Genomic DNA, 22,261 nt, shown 5'->3' on the forward strand with positions numbered 1-22,261 from the left:
GGAGGACTGGAGAGGGCTGGTTTGACGCTTTCCTCACTTTAGCAATCCCCTGTCAGTTATTGAGTAACTTGCCCAAAGTCCTGTGTGGAAACTCATTACTGTGGAAGGTGTTATTTTTGGATAGAAGCAGATGATTGTAGCAACTGTGTAATGTATGCACAGCCTCTCAGGCAGGTTGTGTTCTGCTTCCACGTTCTTTCTTCCAGTTCCATTGCGAAGTGCTACCAGAAATCACAGTGGCTATGCTGGTGCTGCTTTTTCCAGAATCTCTCTGTATTAGTCTGTTCTGAAAAAGATGTCTAATGGAATCACGGTTCCACATGGCTGGGAAGGCCTCACAATCATGGTGGAAAGTGAAAGGCATGTCTTACTTGGCAGCAGATAAGAGAGAATGAGAGCTAAGCCAAACGGGAAACCCTTTATAAAACCATCAGATCTCGTGAGACATACTCACTACCATGAGAACAACATGGGGGAATCTGCCCCATGATTCAGTTATCTCCCACTGGGTCCCTCTCACAGCACATGAGAATTATGGGAGCTACAATTCAAGATGAGATTTGGATGGGACACAGCCAAATCATGTAACTCTCCCTTATCCCAAATGACTCTAGGATCAGGGATGGGAAGGCTGGAGAAAAAAAATGGAAACAGTAATACATTGGGAAAATGCCTTTCTACCACTTCTTTTGGTGTTTTATTGAATTTTGGAGGATAAAGCCCCTTTTCATCCAGTGAGGACTCTGAGAAGTAACATCATGTGTTTGAAAACACTTCCTAATCAGTAAAAACAGGGGCAGTCATGACAAATAATAGAACTAATGGAAGAATGAGCCTCACCCCCACATCTAAAGCAGGGACTGCTAATAATGAGAGCTCAGAAAAAGAGGCTTTGGTTTGACCTGTGGCCTAGAAAGTGATAGGTTGAGTTCGTTGGGGTTTTACTGGTTTCTTTCCTTCCTTCCTGTTTTCTTTTATAAAATATTTTTCATAGATCCTTCTTAAGGAAAGTAGTAGTCTTGTATTTTGAGGATACAGTGGAGAATTTTAGAGATGACAGTGGCCAGTTGCAGTGGCTCATGCCCATATCTCAGCACTTTGGGAGGCCGACATGGAAGGATGACTTGAGGCCGGGAATTTGAGACCAGCCTGGGCAACATAGCGAGAGATCTGTCTTGCAAAAAATTTTTTTAAAAATTAGCTGGGCATGTTGCTGGGTGCCTATGATCCTAGCTACTTGGGAGGCTGGAGCAGGAGGATTTCTCGAGCCCAGGAGTTAGAGGCTGTGGTGAGCTGTGATTGCACCACTGCACTCCAGCCCTTGCAACAGAGTAAGATTCTGATACAAAAGAATAATAAAAAAATAGATAAATAAGTATGAGAGCAAGTCATAACACTTATTTTTTGCTGTGCTGTAATGTTGTCACATCTCCTAAACTGCTATATGTTAAGATGTTTTTTTGTTTTTAAAGTTCAATAGGTTAAATCTATATTTGTTATTTAAAAAATGAAACTTAGGTATTTTATTTACAGATATTGGGTGAAATAACTATTCCAAACATTGCAATTTGAGGAGCAAAACACGTTTCATATTGATTTGAAACTGATATTTAACTTGAGATCTGTTTTAAAAAAGGAGTGGGGAAATATTCAAGAGACATGGTATGTGCCTGAAAGGTTTGTGCTCCCTCCCAATTTTCCTTTTTCTTTTAAAATATAATGTATAATAATAACAATATTAACAACAACTGAAATACCCCAGGAATAGTCCAAGCCCCTGCTTCTGGTGCTGCTCCCCTTCCTCCCTTCCTTCTTCTCCTGCTTCCACTGAGTCATAATTCAGTGTCTTTGAATAAAAACCCCATTGCTTATTTTTGTTTGGCTCCAGTTTAGACTCAGAAAGGCACTGAGCATGAGCTGCTGCTTTCATGTTCTTTGCCTGAGTCTAAAACAGCTTCATTAGTGGGGCCAAAAACAGTGGCAGTTTTGGCAGGCATTGCCAACTGCTCATCACTTTCAGCTGCAGTGATACATCTGGATGCAAAGAACTAAACTGAAAATAGCATGAACCTCCACTAGCTATTAAATGAAAATACGGTGTCAGTCTGAAACAACTGTGCATGATAATCATCTCTGTACCTTTCTATTTTGAAATACAGAAATGTAGGCCCTACTTCAGACTTATCTAATTATAATCAGGGGTGAAGGCACTGGGTGGTACAATCAGCTATATTTAAACAAAAAAATCTTCATGGATGATTCTGATAGCCAAGTAGGGATTTGAACTATTCGTTTATAGTATGCACTCAGGATTATTCTGCCAAAAATAATTAGGTTTAAATAACTGTATTTGCTCTGAGAGAAACAGATCTAATGTGTAATTAATAAATGAAAAATATTTACTCATGGCATCCACTGCACACACTTTTTCTTCCCCACTTTTTCATACACATCCTAAGGTATAGTCTCAGATTTGAGTTAATCCTTTTGCCTATTTAATAATGGTATATGGAGTCTCTTACTAGGTTTGCAAAGCTACAGAGTAGGAGCCGTTAAAAAGATCAGTAAAAAGGCAGTTAACTGTAGTTTTTTTCCCTTTAAAGTCAGTTTATAATTTTTTTTAATGTTAGGAATATGAAACAGAAGTTTCTAGAAAGAGGACAGTATCTCTTCTCTTCCATTGTGTTACAGTGGGTTTAGGAGGAAAGAGGAGGGAAAGAAGAAAGGGAAATTTTAAGGATTCAGTAAGGATGATATACATTATTTATTGTCTTATTTCATCAGTATAGGATTTGGGGTTTGCTTAAATAAAAGTAGTACCTTGTGTAATATTTTTAAATACATTGATGTTTGTCTATTTTTGAGTTCTGTTAATATGGACTGCTGGCATTTGCAGTTTAAGCTAAAAAAATTGTAACTTCAGTTAAATATTTAAAATCCGTAATGTAGCAATGTATAGTAAGGAAGAAGATAAAATTGGACCAGCAGGTGTCAGCAAGAACCAAAATAAAGAACATTAATCCTGATTATCTCAACATTTATTTTATTACTTTTCAGTGATGCTGCAGGTGTAAAACAACTTTAAAATGATATTTTAGTGGATATATGCCTGCATTCTAATGTAGAATCTTTGTGTCAGTATATTGCTCTAATGGGAAATGATCAGATGTTTTAGAGAATTGTCTGAAATACAGCAATAGCTCCAAAAAGATTTAAAGAAACAGACAAGTGCTATGAATTTTTTCTCATTTCAGTACCTTGAAAAATTTTTTTACATAAATTATTCTATATCAAAAAGCTTATATTTAACAGTTTTAATATTTCTGGAGTTACTTGTTACGCTTTTTTCAGTATTCCACTTCTGTTTATTAGTTAATATTCATAGGCATTTTATAGAAATAGGAGTAGGAATTTATAAACAACCGTCTTCATAGTGGGCTTAATTTTCTGATGAAAATAGGGCATATATATGCTTTCAGCATACAATTAAAGATTTTGTTTTAAGTCCATTCTAATTCAATGAATAGTCAGGGGAAGGTAATGTCTGCTTTTCCAAAGAATTGAAAGGTTCATTACATTTCTCAATTTGTCAAAATTTTTATTAGAAATTATTACTTTTTTCTTCCTTCTCACTTGATGAATTGATCAAAATACAAATTCAGTAGGCAAATGTGATATCCAGTATTTTTGTTAATCTTATTAGAGTAGTAATCAGTAAAATAATGAGTGACAGGAACATTGCTGAGACCACACAGAAGATATGTGATAATTCAGGCCAGTCTGAGATACTTAGATTCTCTATGTTTTATTTCTTGTTATACCAAATAAAGACCTTCTATTTTACATTTATCCTTAATTTATTAAATCTAGTGCTACCCAGAAGTTTGATTTCTAGATATTTATCAGAGTGTGTTGAAAACTTATGTGTGGACCTGTTTGCAAATATTCCTAATGGCTTTGTTCATAATTATTCTGAACTGGAAACAATGCAGATAATGGCTTTGTTCATAATTATTCTGAACTGGAAACAATGCAGACACCCCTCAGTTGGAGAATGAATATTGAGATACATCCATTCAGTGGAGTACTACTCAGCCATAAAAATGAACCAACTGTATAACCTTGTTGAATCTCAAATGCACCATGCTAAGTGAAAGAAGTCACATTCAAAGGGCTTCATTTATGTGACATCCTAGAAAGGTTAAAACCTTGTAAGGACAGAATGCAGATTAGTGGCTGTCAAGGGTTGGAGGAGGATTTGACACTGAAAGGACACAGGGGACTTGTATGGACTGATGGAACTGTTCTATATGTTGATTCTAGTGGATGATTTCATTACTCAGTTTGTTAAACTTGTAGGAATTATACACTAAAAATGACAGTTTATTTGTATGTTATACCTTAATTTAAAAAGTTCTAAAAATAAATGTTAAAAAAGGTACATAGACTGAAAAATAAAATGAAATAGAGATAATAATTCATACTTCATTTATCTGTTTGTTGGTTGTCACGTATTTCTGTAATTATTTTTTCTGTAATTTTTCTGTAATTACAGAAATTATTTCTGTAATAATTCATACTTCATTTAGATACATTTCTAACACTACAATCATGTTTATCTCTGGTTTCATGTAGATAATTAAATTTGCCCTGTTACCATGCTCTTTATTTAACATTTCTTCCTATATCTTTAGCCTTCTATCTAAGAGGTCATTTTGATTCTTCCAATTCTCTTTGCTATTTTTTGTTCATGTAGGCTTACTTGCTTGAGTGTCTGGCTATTTTTTATAATGTATTGGGTATTATATGTACAAAAGTATTTGTACAAATAATCTGGAGCCTAAGACGTTATATCTTCCTTTAGAGAATTTTTATATTTTTGTCTAGGTAGCTGGGGGCAGTAGCTATCAGACACTACTTTAATTTTAAGGTTTGAATAAACGTATGAAGTATAATGTGTTTGTTTATTTTGCATCAGGCTCTTGCCCTGTCACCCAGTCTGGAATGCAGTGGTACAATTGGTGCTGCAACCTGAACCTCCCAAGCTCAAGCAGTCCTCTCATCTCAGCCTCCTGAGGAGCTGAGACCACAGGCACCTGCTACCGTGCCGGGCTAACTATTTTTATTGTTATTTTTTGCAGAGACTATCTCCCTCTGTCGCCCAGACTGGAAATGCACTTATTAATTAGCTTGATTGAGCTATTGCACAGTGTGTGCATATTTCAGTATATGTTTGTATGATAAATATATACAGCTTTTGTCAGTTAAAATACTTTTAGTATTTGAGATGATTTAATGCTGTGAGAAGGCTTGTTTATTATGTTTAGGGCTTTTGAGGTCCTTGTTCAAATCGTGGAGATGTTCCTGGTAGTCCTTTGTTGAACTCTAGACTACAGTTAATGAAAAATAAAAATGAAATAGAGATAATATTAATACAGTTTTTCTTTCTCTGTTTCCAAGAGACTGTAAGAAATGCCATACAGCCTCGTAGCATCTCAACTGTATTTCCACAGTCAGCACTGATTGTTAAATCAGTGGAAAAAACAGGCTTAGATGCTGGCTTGTTTCTCTTGACTTCTTTTAGCCCTCAGATACTCTGGACCTCTAACTTGTTTCTATTTCCTTAGCTCTATGATGCATTAAAGCAGACACACACACACACACACACACACACACACGTATATGTGCACACATATATGTATATACACACATATGACATATATGTATGTTTATATATGTATGCATATATATATTTTTTGGTAAAACTATACTCGGAGAGTTGTCTGAATTATTTTGCCACTATGGAAGCAAAGATTGCCTATACTGTTTTTTATGCTCATACACACATACAAATGTGCTTTTCTTAAAAACAGTGTTAAGATAATTTTGTACATTTTATTATGCAAAGTGATGTTTTTCATTTAATATATTACAAATTCATATAATAATTAAGAAAATATTTATTTACTTTATTCCTGTGCCAAGCACTATAGGGATAAAGTGATACAGAAAAGAATTTCCTAACCTTATTTGGCTTATATTTTGGCAAGGTAGATAGCTTCAACAGATAAATATACAATTAACTAAATGTAATTTTGATAATGACAAGAATAATGTCCTTTGATATTATATGGAAATTTTTTTTTGAGTCTTTGTCATTTCACATTTTCATACCTTTAAAAATATCACTAAAATATTTTCTTTTTCTTTCTTTCTTTACTTTCTCTCTTTTTTTTAAATAACAAAGAAGGAGTCTCGCTGTGTTGCCCAGGCCGGTACTGAATTCCTAGGCTCAAGCAATCCTTCTGCCTTGCCCTCCCAAAGTGCTGAGATTACAGGTATGAGCTACCATGCCAGGTCTAATATTTATTTTTATTTATATATTTATTTATTTGGAGATTGAGTCTTGCTCTCTAACCCAGGCTAGAGTGCAGTGGCACGATCTCGACTCACTGCAACCTTTGCCTCCTGTGTTCAAGCAATTCTCATGTGTCAGCCTCCCTAATAGCCGGGACTACAGGTGCCCACCACATGTGGTTAATTTTTTGTACTTTAGTAGAGACGGAGTTTCATCATGTTGCCCAGGCTGGTCTTGAACTCCTGAGCTCAGGCAGTTCGCCTGCCTGGGCCTCCCAAGGTTCTAGGATTACAGGTGTGAACCACCTCGTCCAGCTTATTTTAAATTTTTTTAGAGACAGGGTCCCACTCTGTCACTTAGGCACAGTGGTGTTATCATATTAAACTCCTGGACTCACGTGATCCTGCTGCCTCAGCCTCCTGAGTAGCTAGGATTGCAGGTACATGTCACCATGCCCAGCTGTTTCTTGGGTGTCTGTAGAAATGGGGTCTTGCTATGTTGCCAAGGCAGGTCTTGAATTCCTGTCCCGCAAAATTTCCCCGCTTTGGGCTCCTAAAGTGCTGAGTTGTAGGAGTATGCCACTGTACCTAGCCTAAAAATTTTAATAAGCATTTTCAATCTAGTGTTCTGTTTTATGTATTTGTTATAATTTATTTAGCCATTCTTATGAGGTTAGACTTATCCTTTATTTCCAGTTTTTTAAAACGATAAATGCTTTTATAATGTGTACATTCTTATACATAATCCCAAATTCAGTCACTGATTAATTTTTTTAGAAGAGAATTGTGGGATTAAGAGTAGTGAGTTAAAGTATATGAAAAATTCTTGATATTTATTGTCATATTTTTTCTGGAAAGGTTATACATCTATGTAGGCATTATGTATACTTTTATAGTATTTATTATTTTGATAGGTTATCAGCTGTAATATATGTCCTTGTCCCTTAAATTTGTATTTCTTCATGAGTGGTATTCCACATGCTTTATGACTATTTCCAATATGTACTTTTTGTGCCTATTAGTTTATTAAGGAAGCTAAGAAAAAATTATGAAGAGAACTGTGGGGTTAAAATTACAGTAGGATTAGGTCTTCTAATTCTTTTTCAGTTCTGTGATTTTATTATTTTATATTTGGATTATCATTTTTAACTTTTTTGTTGAGAATACTTTTGAAAAACTTTTAGCAATGAGTGGCAGGAAGCAGATTCCAGAGCCTTATTATTATAGGAAATTATGTATTAGATGAACAATACTGTAGTTATCACTGTTACAAAAGAATGAGATGTGAAAATCCTACACACAGATCTGTTTTCCATTGATTACACTCACAGATTACATAGTTTTAAATCTTCTTGGGATCTCAGGCCATTTCAAATGGGTCATTCTGATTTGTGACATGTGTGTACACATGTGCTTACTTTTCATTATTTTGAGGTGTTTTAACATTTATAGGGATTTATAGTACCAAAATAGTATAAATAATATTTTTAGGAGACAAAGTTAGCATAAGAATCAAGAAAGTGTAAAAAACAATAGGTTATTGAATTAGAACAGTGATTGAAGAATTTGAAAACTGTTATATTTTTTGGCGTTAATAATACACTTCTAATGGAAAGAAATGCAGTTTTTTTACAAGATGGTAGACTGGAGGGATCATTAGCATGCCTTTTCCACTTGGAAAGAGAAAATAGTGTGTAAACATTCATGCTGTGAACTTTTTTCCAAGAAGCAACATAGGAACTTAACAGAAAAACTGAAAGAAATCAGAGACCCTTTGAAAGGAGCAGTGGACAGCACTCTACACCATGAACTGAAAGGAAAACTGTTTCCAGACTGCTACACACACTCCTGCAGGGGAACAGAACAATCCAGGCCATAGGGGAAGATAACCCTACCAGCGCTGGAGCTGATGTTCTGAGCAGTGGGGAGTATATGAGAATGAGTGACATCCGATGTGCCTTGTGTGCATTGCCAGATTCCAGTGGGGGCGGAGGGAAGCCATTCCTGATCCTGTCTCACAGGGGACCTTACGGAAGTCTGCCAGCTAACTCAGATTCTGTTCACAGGTTGAGAGAAGCTCCCAACTGAGATTTGTGTGGGGATGAACTTCATCGTCTGTAACTGATGAGTGAATGAAAGGTGTGCTATAGCCACAGGTGCAGGAGCTAGATGCCCCTGCCTCACTGGTAGTGGATCAGGAGAGTCATTGCCTGAAAGCCAAAAGGCATATATGGCCTGGGGCAGTTTTGTGTTCTGAGCACAGGCTGCCTGGAATTCAGCTAGCTGATGTTAGCAAAACACTGCGGGTGTGAGACCTGCCTTGCCAGGTACAGGGGAGTAGGGTGGGGCTTACTGCCACCTGCTAATCTCTACTCCCAATTCAGATTCTTCTATGCAGCATAGGCAGCTGCACTCCTCCCATGAACATTACCCCAGCGGCCAGGGAACTGCCCTCCGATCCCCACTGGGGCCACTGCTTGTGCCTGCACGTGGGGAGCCAGAGCATGGACTTGCCTGACCCAGCCCACACCTGGCTTTGTTCCTCTACCTGCCCTGGTAGCGCGACACAGTGGACAGGGACATTTGGGAGCTCCATGGCCCTGCCCATTGCCTGAAATACCAGAGTGCCACCCGTGGGTAACGTAAGACAAGCAAAAAATCTGCTGTTACCGCTACAGCTGATCCTCTTTCATAAGCGCCACCTCGTGGCTGTCCATTTCAACATCTGCAGTCACAAAAACACAGCAGTTAGGCAGAAGAAAGCATTTGCGTGATCTCAGCCCATTGCCTGACTCGCTCCGGCTAACCAGGAGATCTTAAGTCTCTCCACATGCCCAAGACGTTACTGTTACAGCTGGTATTTGAGAAAGCCAACACACAAAGGGGATTTATAATCAAGGAAATCTTCGTGTCTACATCTCCCCTCCCACCCCCATCAGAGGTGGTTGTGGTACCTGCTGCTGGGAGACTAGAAGACAGGTCACATGTCTGGATTTTTTGCAGGCATTCCATAGCACCTGTCTGGAGTGTGACAGCATCACTTGATGGCTAGACCCAGAGCCACAGCAGGATTCGCAGTAGTCTGGCCTTTAGGGACTATTAATCCTAAGGGAAGGGGGAGTGTACCACATTAAGGGAGCACACTGTGGGACAAAAGAAACTAGACTGCAGGCCTTGAGCCTTTGAACTTTGCAGCTGTGGAAACTTTCAGCAGAGGCACAGATGCAGTGCTGGGCTCACTGGGGCAAGTCTATGGCTTTACCCCAACAGTCAGGCGGCCCTTGTGCTTATGAAGGGTCTTGGAGAATGGGGCTTATTCTCCCCTTTGCCTACCACTGCAGAAACAGCTGGGGCTTCTCCTACAGGAGCTCAGCATGGGTGCATCTGTAGACAGCCTTCCTGGAATACTTCAGGGTTACTGTATCCTCAGAGGAGGAGTAGTCTCCATGTTCAGGCTTGCATGAGAGGTAGAGTAACGACCTCTCTCTACGTGGAACATAAGCATTCCTGAAGATGAAAAGAGGTGCCTGTCTGATCTTAGTAGCCAGAACACTGGGTTAGGAGTGTTACTGGGAGGTGGATTGCTTTCCTACTGGCCTGGAAGGAGAGCTGTGGTGGCTTCCTTCTTTGTCCCTGAAAGATGTCAGTGGATTTCACCAAGCACTTCCCCAGCCACCTCTGTCAAGGGTAGGACCTCTGCCCACCATTGGGATATTGCATTTATCACCTGCTTTAGCTATAGCCAGTTTTACTGATGGGCATGTCCTACTAGCCTGAAGCCTGAACTGTTCAACCTGGAGAACAAAATACTGAAGAGAGAAATTTTAAAATGTACACACCACTGGGGAATGAGATAAGCTTCATGAGACCTCTGCTATTCCAGCCCCACAGGAGTCAGTGAAACTGCTCATATAACCAGTATGTTGCTACTACAACCAGCATCTGAGAAAGGCAGCATCTTGCACAAAGATTCTCTGTAACCACGGAACTCATACAGAGTCTTTGCCACTGAAAGCCCCCAGAGCTGAAGCTAGATGACAATAAAGTCACATCTTGAAGGGGTGAATGTAACCCAGTTAAATAAAAATTAAATATAAAAATAGTTTACCAAATGAGAAGGAACCTGAAAAATAATTCTGGCAATATGAAAACTTAGGTTCTATCACACCCCTAAAAGATCACATTAACTCTCCAGCAGTTGATGCAAATCAAGGTGAAATCTTTGAAATACCAGGCAAAGAATTCAAAACGTTGATTATTAAGTTACTCAAGATACGAGAGAGATGCAAACCAACATAAGTTTTAAAAACGATTCTGGCTATGGATGAAAAATGTTCTAAAAGATGGATATTTTAATGAAAAATTAATCAGAACTTCTGGAAAAGACAGACATATTTAGGGAACTACAAAATGCAGTAGGAAAGTTGTAACAATAGACCAAGTAGAAAAAAGAATTTCAGAGCTTGAAGACAAGGCTTTTGAATTAACCCAGTGAGACAAAAATAAAGGACAAAGAATTAAAAGAAATGAACAAAGTCTCCAAGAAATATGGGATTATATAAAATGGCCAAACCTTAGAATTATAGGTATTTCTGAAGGAGAAGGAAAAATAATGTTTGGAAAACCTATTTGAGGGAATAATTGAGGAAAACTTCCTTGGCCTTACTAGAGATTTAGACATCCAAATACAAGAAGCTCAAAGAACTCCTGGGAAACTTATTTTAAGAAGGATATCACCAAGGCATATAGTCATTAGGTATCTAAAGTCAATGTGAAGGAAAGAATCCTAACAATGGTGAGACAAAAGCATTAGGTAACCTACAAAGGAAACCCTATCAGATGAACAGCAGAGTTCTCAGTAGAAATGTTACAAGCCAGAAGGGTCTTATCTTTAGTCTCCTTAAAAAGAATAAGCGACAGCCAAGAATTTTGTATTGAACAAAACTAGTTTTTATAAATAAAGGAGAAATAGTCTTTGTCAGACAAGCATTGCTGAAGGAATTTGTCAGTACTAGGTACTAGACCCACCATACAAGAAATTCTAAAAAGAATTCTAAGTCTTGAAAGAAAAGGTTGACACACATGAGAATAGAAACTCCTGAAAGCATAGAATTCACAAGGTTCATAAAACCATAACAAAATGAAGTAAACAAACTCGCTGGTTAACAATGTGATAACTGGAACAGTATGTCACATCTCAGTGTTAATATTAAACGAAAATAGTTTAAATGCTCCACATAAAACAAACTTGTCTAGTCCATGTCCTGTGCACAACATGCAGCCCAGGATGGCTTTGAATGCAGCCCAACACAAATTCTTAAACTTTCTTAAGAATTATAAGATATTTTTGTGATCTTATTTTATTTATTTTTATTTTGCTCATCAACTATCATTAGTGTTAGTTTATGTATGGCCCAAGAAAATTCTTCTTCTTCCATTGTGGCCTAAATGAAAAGATTGGACACATCTTACTTAAAAGATACAGATTGGCAGAATGGATAAAAAAATCAAAAGCCAAATAGCTATTGTTTTCAGGAGACACACCTAACACATAAGGATTCTTATGGACTTAAAGGAGTGGAAAAAGATATTTCATACAGATGGAAACCAAAAGTGAGTAGGGGTGGCTATTCTTGAATTAAAAAGTCTTTAAAACAGTAACAGTAAAAAAGACGAAGATCATTATAGGATGATGAAAGAATTGATTCACCCAGAAGATATAACAATCCTAAATATATATGTACCCTACTCCCGAGTTCGCAGATTCATAAAGCCAGCGATTACCACTAGATTTAAGAAAAGAGATAGCAACACAACAATAGCGGTGACTTTTAACACTCCACTGACAGTGCTAGACAGATCACTGAAGCAGAAATTCAACAAGGAAACGCTGGACTTAAACTGCATTCTAGACCAAATGAGCCTGCACTGTAGAACAAATGAACCTAATAGATATTCACAGAACATTCTACCCAAGAACTGCAGAATATACATTCTTCTCATCAGCACAAGGTATAATACATTCTCCAATAAAGACCCTGTGATAGGCCACAAAATGAGTCTCAATAAATTTATAAAAACAGAAATCACATCAAGTATATTCTCAGACCGCAGTGAAATAAAACTAGAAGTCAATTCCAGAAGGAACCATCAAAACTGTACAAATACATGGAAATTAAGCAATCTGCTTCTGAATGATTTTTGGGTTAACCATGAGATCAAGATAGAAATTTAAAAACTTTTCAGAATCAATGGTAACAGTGGCACAAGTTATCAAAATCTCCAGGATACAGCAATAACAGTATTAAGAGGAAATTTTATTGCACTAAATGCCTATATCAAAAAGTCTGAAAGATCACAAATTGACAACCTAATGTCACACCTTCTTCTTAGAGAAACAAGAACAAACCAAAGCTAAGCTAATAGAAGAAGAGAAATAACAAAGATCAGGGAAGAAACGAAATGAAATTGGACCAAAAAAATATAAAAGATCAATGAAACAAAAGCTGTTCTTTGAAAAGATAAAATCAATAGACCACTAGCTAGATTAACCAGGAAAAGAAGAGAAAAGATCCAAATAAGCTCAATTAAAAGTGAAACTGGAGACATTACAGTCAATAGCACAGAAATACAAAAGATCATTTAACGTTATGAACACATTTATGTGCACAAAATAGAAAACCTAGATGAAAGGGATAAAGTTTTGAAAAAAATACAACTCTCCTAGATTGAATCAAGAACAAATAGAAATTCCGAACAAACCAATCACAAGCAGTAAGACTGAGTCAATCATTAAAAAAAACAAAAAACAGCTGCCAAGAAAAATTAGCCCAGGGCCAGATAGATTCACAGCCAAATTCTACCAGATATTCAAAGAAGAATTAGTATCAATTCTACTGAAACTGTTTCTGAAGATTGAGAAGGAGGGAATCCTCCTTAACTCATTCTATGAAGCCAGTATCACCCTGATATCAAAGCCAGGAAAGGACATAACTGAAAAAGTAAACTACAGACCAATATATGTAAAATACAGATTCAAAAATCCTCAACAAAGTGTTAGCCAACCAAACTCAACAGCACAACAAAAGAAATAAAAATTCAGCATGAGGCCAGGCACTGTGGCTCACGCCTGTAATCCCAGCACTTTGGGAGGCGGAGGTGGGTGAATCACGAGGACAAGAGATCAAGACCATCTTGGTCAACATGGTGAAACCCCGTCTCTACTAAAAATGCAAAACTTAGCTGGGCATGGTGGTGTGTGCCTGTAATCCCAGCTACTCAGGAGACTGAGGCAGGAGAATTGCCTGAACCCAGGAGGCAGAGGTTGCGGTGAGCCGGGATTGTGCCATTGCACTCCAGCCTGGTTAACAAGAGCGAAACTCTGTCTCAAAAATAAAATAAAATAAAATAAAATTCAGCATGATCAAGTTGGTTGCACAGGGCTGGTTCAGCATATACAAGTCAATAAATGTGATTGACACATGAACAGAATTGAAAACAAAACCACATAATCATCTCAGTAAATGCAGAAAAAGCATTTGATAAAATGCTTTTGATAAAATCCTTGATAAAGAAACAAACCTCAACGTAATAAAAGCCATATATGACAAACCCACAGCCAACATCATACTGAATGGGACAGAGTTGAAAGCATTCCCTCTAAGAACTGGAACAAGATAAAAATGCCTACTTTTACCACTCCGTTCAACATTGTACTTGAAGACTTAGCCAGAGCTATCAGGCAAAAGATGGAGTAAAGGACATCCAAATTGGAAAAGAGGAAGCCAGACTATCTCTGTGCTGATGATATATTGTATACCTAGAAAACCCTAAAGACTCTTCCAAAAGACTTGTAGATCTGATAAACGAATTAAGTATCAGGTTGCAAATCAATGTAAATAAATCAGTAACATGGCTATACACCAACAATGAACAGGCTAATAATCAAATCCAGAACACAATCCCTTTTACAATAGCTATGAGAAAAGAAAAAAAAAGCCCCAAGTCTAGGAATATTCTTAACCAAGTAGGTGAAAGAGTTCTACAAGGAGAACTATAAAACACTGCTGAAATGAATAAAACAAATGGAAATACATCCCATGCTCAGTGATTGGAAAATCAATATTGTGAAATGACTATACTGCCCAAAGCAATCTACAGATTTAATGCAAATCCTATCAGAATACCAGTATTTTTTTTACAGAATTAGGAAGAACAATCCTCATATTTATATGGAACCAAAAAAGGAGCCCAGATAGCTAAAGCAGTCTTAAGCAAAAAGCATAAGCCTGGAAACATTATGTTACCTGACTTCAAATCATACTGCAAGGCTATAATAATCCAAACTGGTATAAAAGTAGATGCAAAGACCAATGGACAGAATAGAGAACCCCAAAGTAAAGCCAGACACTAACTGATCTTCAACAAAGAATACAAAAACGTAAACTGGGAAATGGACACCCTATTTGATAAATGGTGCTGGGAAAATTGGATAGCTACATGTAGAAGAATGAAACTGGATCCCTGTCTCTCACCGTATTACAAAAGTTAACTCAAAATGGATTAAAGATTTAAATCTAAGACCTTAAACAATAAAACTTCTAGAAGAAAACCTAGGAAAAAACTCTTCTGGACAGTGACTTAGCCAAAGAATTTATGATGACCCCAAAAACAAATGTAACAAAAAATAAATAAATGAGGCCGGGTGCGGTGGCTCACGCCTATGATCCCAGCACTTTGGGAGGCCAAGGTGGGTGGATCACGAGGTCAAGAGATTGAGACCATCTTGGTCAACATGGTGAAACTCCATCTCTACTAAAAATACAAAAATTAGCTGGGCATGGTGGTGCACGCCTGTAGTCCCAGCTGTTTGGGAGGCTGAGGCAGGAGAATTGCTTGAACCCAGGAGGCAGACGTTACGGTGAGCCGAGATTGCACCATTGCACTCCAGCCTGGGTAACGAGCAAAACTTTGTCTCAAAAATTAATAAATAATAAATTAACGAGACCAAATTAAATTAAAAAGCTTCTACACAGCAAAAGAAATAATCATAAGAATAAGTAGACAACCTGTAGAATGGGACAAAATATTGCAAATTATGAACCAACAAAGGACTGATATGCAGAATGTACAAAGAACTCAAACAAATCGGCAAGAAAAAAATCTAATTAATGTTTTTTTGGCCAAGAAACATGAATAGACATTTCTCCAAAGAAGATATACAAGTGGCCAACAAATATGCGGAAATGCTCAACATCACTTACCATCAGGGAAGTGCAAATTAAACCCACAATGAGATACCACCTTACCCCAGCCAGAATGGCTATTATTTGAAAAGTCAAAAAGCAGTAGATACTGGCATGGGTATGGTGAAGAAGGAACACTTATACACTGCTGGTGGAAATGTAAATTAGTACCATCTCTATGGAGAACAGTGTGGAAATATCTCAAAACTCAAAGTAAATCTCTTTGATCTAGTAATTCCACTGATGGGTGTCTACTCAAAGGACAAGTCACTGTATCAAAAAGAACTTGCACGTGTATGTTTATTACAGCACAGTTCACAATTAGAAAGAAATGGAATCAACCTAAATGCCCCTCAGCTGATGAATGGATAAAGAAAATGTGTGTGTGTGTGTATATATAGATATATATGTTATATATTATTTTATATATATATTAAATATAACATTTTATATATACACACATTTTATATATACACATACATTTTAATATATATATTTATATATATATAATTTAATATATATATATTAAGTTTATATATTTCATGTAAATATATATAATTAATATTAGTTTATATATAATTCATATATTAAAATGTGTGTGTATATATATGCACACACACACACACACACACACAGAGTGGTATAATGGACATTGGAGACTCAGAATGGGGTAGGAGGGAAGGAGGGATGTGAGGGATGAAAAAGTACTTTTTTGGGCACAATGTACACTACTCCAGTGGCAGGTGCATTAAAATCTCAGACTTCACCACTGTACACACATTTTAAAACATCATTATTGTGCACAATAGATATAGAATTTTTGTCAATTAAAATAAGTTGAAACAATTCAGGGTTTACATTTTTGGCATGAACATCACAGAGGTGATGTTTTCTGCTAACTGTATTGTGTTTGGAGGCACATATCTGCATGTTCTATATGGAGGCACATTACTGCTGATGTTAACTTTTGATTATTTGGCTAATGTGATGTCTGCCAAGCTCTCTACTATGAAATCACTCCTTTTCCCCTTTGTAATTAATGTGTTTTTTATTTATGTATTTTTTTGTGGGGGACGGTTGGAAATACTGTGGGACACTATATAAAATTTGCTACACTGATCATCCATTGATGATTCTTACCTGAATCAGTTATTTCTGTGATGACTGGCAAATACTGATTTTTATATCCCATTGTTCTTTATTAGGTGGCGTTCTTTTATAAGAAGTAGTTTCCCCATTTTCACTATTTATTAATTTGTATTGGTATGAACTCATGGATTCTTATTTTATTCAATGGATGGATTATAATTTGTTACTCTCTCAAATTGTGCCAAATGTGGCTGGTGGGAACCCATTCAAGCTGGCTTTTATGTCTTTTGTACATGTCCAAAAGCCACTCAAAGAACCCACATTGTTCTTTGAGTACTACCTTGTCTTTGGCACAACAAAATATTACAGGCTCAGCTTATACTTTCTCAGCCTGGGTCCTGGAACCAATCATTTCTCCAAAGAGCCCTAATTCCTTTAAGTGAAGAAGGGCTTTAGACACCAAGATTGGTACTAGGCTAGTTTAATGTGTTTAACTATAAATGTTGAGACTGAGATACTACAGACACTCATCGTTCTCTTCAGAGATCTGATAGTTATCCTCGTAGTTCTTAAAAACTCACTCATTATAACATAGAAATGTAAGAATGAACTGTCAACTCTAAGCACTTAATTTTCTGGGGTTGTCTGATATAGACATGTCATTTACTTGATTATGGGAAGTACTGGGCAACTCAGTTAAATGCAGGCAGAAGAGATAGGTCAGGAATATTCCTGCTGAATGGAGGCTTGGGGCCAAGAAAAATATTAGTTCTGGATTTGAGTGTTCAGACTAATACTCTGCCAAGTATCAGTCACTGTAAAGTTTCCATGATACCCTTTCATTTTTTAGGTATCACATGTACATACTGCTCAGTCAATAATTTTCTTTTGGATGGAAGTAGTGTTGCTACTTAAATATGATTGATCCTCTTTTTTGTTATTTATGAGCTGTAGTTGTAATCAATGAATTGTCTTATTAATATTCTCAGGATATTTAAATGGTACATATAACTAGAAGGAATATTGAAGAGTTTATGACTAACCTTGAAGATTGAAAAAGCACTTTATTTCAAGAAAAGGAAACTATTAAATAAGTTTGGATTAATGTGCTTCAACTCTTTAGAATTCTGAAGAAATCAGAAAACCAAAACTTCTGAAGTTCTATTTGAAATACCTCTTTAAATTGGTATGGAAATAGTTTGATATGTAAGATTTCATACTGTGTCAGTGATCCATTTTAAGGAAACTTTGATCACATGGAATCATTAGTTGGAAGCATTAAAGAGGAAGTCTATTTAAATAATATTTGGAAACATAAAGAGGAAGTCCACTTAAACAAATAGAATCTATAGATATTCTTGGTTAAATTTAATTTACTTTACATTTTAAGTTAAAAGTTGAATTTGAAAGATGAGATTGGTTTTTAAATCTTGCTTCATTAAGTACTTTTTATTGTAGAATGAAGTATTTTTCTTTAGTTTTATATTCTTTTATACAATTAAATCTTTTTTCTGCCTAAAGGCTAGTTATTAAGTTTTTTTTGACAAAAATTATCATAGGTAAAATTCACCGATGATTTTTCTTAAAAACTTATTTTTAAGCCTCATTAAATAAAAAACCTTTCTATTAAATGTGTTTTTAATACTATGTAATGGGCCAATATCAGATTAATGTTTGGGAATATATATTGGTTTATTTTAGGTCAATTTCTGCAAAATAAATTTTCAAAGATGAAATTCACCGAAGATGTCTATAGATATAGATTAAAGCTTCTTGTTTTAAGATTTTAGCTATGGTAAATATGTTAGCTCTAGTTTTTCAATTCAAATGATATTCAGGAAAAGGTATATACTTAGCATGATTTAATTTGCTGATAATTTTCTAAGGATTTTAGCTTTATAAAATATATTTAACTTATTGAATATCAGAGGAGGAACTAGGAAAGGCATTTTTATTTAGGGAACCTTGTAATAATGTTATTTCAGTTTTTAAATGAAGGTGTTTATCTAGTATAGTGTCATTGAGGACTGTATTTTTTATAATATATACAGTATATTGTGCTTTGTTTAATAGTTTTCTTATCAGGGTCACATAAATTGTGAAAATTCAGTCCACTGGGAAACAGATCTGATGTCTTAAAACTAAATGGTTTTGTATTTTAATTAGTGTTTGTGTCTGATATTCAGATTCCTAATTTTGTTCTTTTATTTTCCATGAAATATAGACTAAACACAAAACTAGCATAAGAAGATTGTTTTTCTTTAATGTGTATTGAGTTTCTGGGTATATGTGAAAATATCTGTAGTACTTAAAAGATTTGGGGTTTCCATAATATGCTTAAGAGAAGATTTTTTCAATCACATTAAAAAGCTTTAGATGATAAACAACTAACTGGTTTGAGACTTTCAAGACAATATATTGAACTCCCCTTCCCCAAAGAAATTTTGACTGTTCTAAAACCGTTCTTCATGAGGTTTTTCTGTGTGAATCTCATTCTGTACTTTATCCTTCCTGACACTCCACCCACCTTACTCCGGTTTTTATTTCTCCTCTATTACCTATTTTGGATGTTGGTAACGGCATGTGCTCTTTCCCCCAAGCTAAAATCATGGAATCATTTTTATCTTCCGTTTTCCATCACTAACCATATCTAATCAGTCACAAGTCCTAAAAGCCAAAACAAGCAATGCTAACATCGATCCTGTATTCTCCATTTTCGTTCATGTTTTATTCATTCAGCGATGTTTATTGAGTGCCCATTATATGCCACGTAATTGCTGATGAATACAGCAGGGAACAAAATGACAGTCTCACCCTGTTACTTATATCATAGCAGAGGAGATACACAATAAATAAGTAACAAGAAAATTACAAATCGTTATAACTGCTGTGTAGAAACTAAAGAGTAAAGATACGAATCATGAGGGTCAGCACACTACTTTGGCAAGGGCAGTTAGGGTAGGGCTGATTTTTGAAGCAGCCATTCAGGGATTTTGGGTCTAGAGGATAGCCAAGTGCAAGGCCTGATGCCAGAAGGGATTTCAGAGGTTTCAAGAACAGAAAGGAGTTCAGTGCCGATGGAAGGCAGTCAGTGAGAAGACTGGGCTGGTAATGCGGAGGTTATTTACAGAATCCTACTGTGTTTCAGAAAGGAGTTTGAATTTTATTCTAAGAACAATGAGGATGTTATAATTTGATTTATGTTTTCAAAATGTCATTTGGAGAGAATGATAGAAACAGAGAAATCCATTAATAGGCTATTACAGTAGTCCCAGGTGGAGACATAATAACTTGTAGATTGGTGTTAGTTGGTAATGGAGGAACGTGAACAAATTTCAGATATATTTTGGAAGTAGAACAAATGACACTTACTGATGTGTTGGACATGGGGAACAAGTTTCATTTTAAAATCTCCTTGATGAAGGGGTAAAAGTATATTCTTATCAAATCTCAACTTTTAAGTATACATCTTTTAGTATGTGTGAAATAGGAAGTATGCTTGAAGCACAACTGCAGCAAATCAAAGTTATCTCAGGGAAAAGAAAGCAAGGTACGTAGCTACTGTTTTCATGGAACACCATGTTTATTTGAAAGCAAGACAATATTCAGACAGGAATTTTATAGATATTTTTAGGAAAACCAACTGCCCATCCTTTAAAGGAAAACAACTGACGTTATTTCTTGCTAATGATATTTGAGCTTTTAAAGTGAAAATTAAAGAGTTTTGGGAAACTTAGAGTATGACCTTGATACCCTCTGAATATTTAAAGACATTTTTGGATGCGATTAGTGGTGATGTTGATTCTTATGACTATTTTTAATGTTATAATGAAATAGTCAACATTTAGAAAATATAAGTAACTCAGGAACTAAAAATTTTCAGATGACCGATGTAAAAATCTTGCACAATTAAAGATCTATGCAAAGGGAAAGACAGACCAATGGATTTTAAGAGTCTGAAGGTTCATTGATGCAATTTCAATGTACATACTGCAGTTTAGGAACCTGCCACCTGTCAAGTTTGGTATAGTATAAAAGAAGAATATTCACAGTGATATGAAATGTTTATTGAAATACTTCTCTTTTTTCACCTATGCATTTGTGGAATGTATAGGTGATTTTTTAATACATAGACTTGCGGCACATAATGATGCTTAATGAACTGCATATAAAACTTATGCTTTCTTAAGATTATAATGAAGCTGAGAAATTTGTATTGCCCAGTGATATCGTAGGGGTTATAATGTTTGTAGTACAACGCATTACCTTTTCCATGTTTAGATAGTATTATACTTGTCTGTGGTATTCAGTGCAATAACAAGCTACAGAGGTTTGTAACCTCGGAGCAGTAGGTTATACCATATAGTCTAGTTGTGTACTAGGCTATACCATCTAGGTTTGTGGAAGTACACTCCATGATGTTCATACGATGACAGAATCAACTGAGAATGTATTTCTGAGCACATGTCCTCTTCACTGGGCAACATTTGTCTGTACTTCAAAACAGTGTGTCTCATTGTAGAAACTGCTTCTATGAGGATATATATTAAATTTTCAAAATGTAAAACTATGGTTCCCTCCTAATTTTTGGAAAATACAGCTATTTATGAATATATAAATAAATATAAATATAAATATATATATATATATATATATATATATATATATATATATATATATAATGGGCTATGTTTATTGGTAAATAAATTAGTATGTATTTTTAAAATTTCTGAGTTTTAATTCCCAGTATGGAGAATATAGATGGATATAACTCACATAAACAAAAGGTCTTTAGAGACCTCAGGTAAAGAAATGTAGAGACCTAAATGTTTGAGAATTGTGGGGCTGGGTCAACTGAGTAGATGGTAATACATGTAGAAATTAAAAAAAAAAAAAATTGGAGGAGGGCTGGGCACGGTGGCTCAAGCTTGTAATCCCAGCACTTTGGGAGGCCGAGGTGGGTGGATCAGGAGGTCAAGAGATCGAGACCATCCTGGTCAACATGGTGAAACCCTGTCTCTACTAAAGATACAAAAAAAAAAAAATTAGCTGGGCTTGGTGGCGCGTGCCTGTAGTCCCAGCTACTCGGGAGGCAGAGGCAGGAGAATTGTTTGAACTCAGGAAGTGGAGGTTGCGGTGAGCTGAAATCACATCATTGCACTCCAGCCTGGGTAACAAGAGCGAAACTCCGTTTCAAAAAAAAAGAATTGGAGGAAAAGCAAATTTTGTAGTGCATGGGAAGTGAAATCTTTTATTTCGATGGAAACACCAAGTGTGCCATTGGATATAGGTGTTTGCAGTTCAGAGCTCAGGATTGATGCCTGTAGTGAAGATACAAATTTCAGAGTAATCATATACCAGTAGTATTCAAGGCCATGATCCTGGTCGGACATGGTGGCTCACGCCTGAAATCCCAGCACTGTGGGAGGCTGAGGTGGGAGGATCACTTGAGCCTAGGAGTTCAAGACCAGCCTGGACAACATAGTGTCTAATGATACTCCATCTCTACAAAAAGTGAAAATTAAAAAAATTTTAAAAATTTAAAAGGCCATTATTCTGGATGACTTGAA

At 36.2% G+C, this 22,261-nt stretch overlaps 1 protein-coding gene across 11 annotated transcripts in view; it reads left to right on the forward strand.

Moving 5' to 3' along the window:
* The window catches only part of NEK7 (NIMA related kinase 7), a 151,703-nt gene that overhangs the window by 44,749 nt on the left and 84,693 nt on the right, over positions 1-22,261 (forward strand). For 5 of the 11 annotated variants that reach the window (XM_054248271.2, XM_054248269.2, XM_054248272.2 and 2 more), the window contains one exon: positions 6,248-6,338. The exons of the other annotated variants lie outside the window; for them this stretch is intronic. The gene's annotated coding sequence lies outside the window, so the exon portion shown is untranslated. The remainder of the gene's footprint in view (positions 1-6,247; positions 6,339-22,261) is intronic. 11 annotated transcript variants of the gene reach the window in all.

The sequence above is a fragment of the Callithrix jacchus genome, chromosome 19 (genome assembly GCF_049354715.1).
Source record: "Callithrix jacchus isolate 240 chromosome 19, calJac240_pri, whole genome shotgun sequence".
NCBI lineage: Eukaryota > Metazoa > Chordata > Mammalia > Primates > Cebidae > Callithrix > Callithrix jacchus.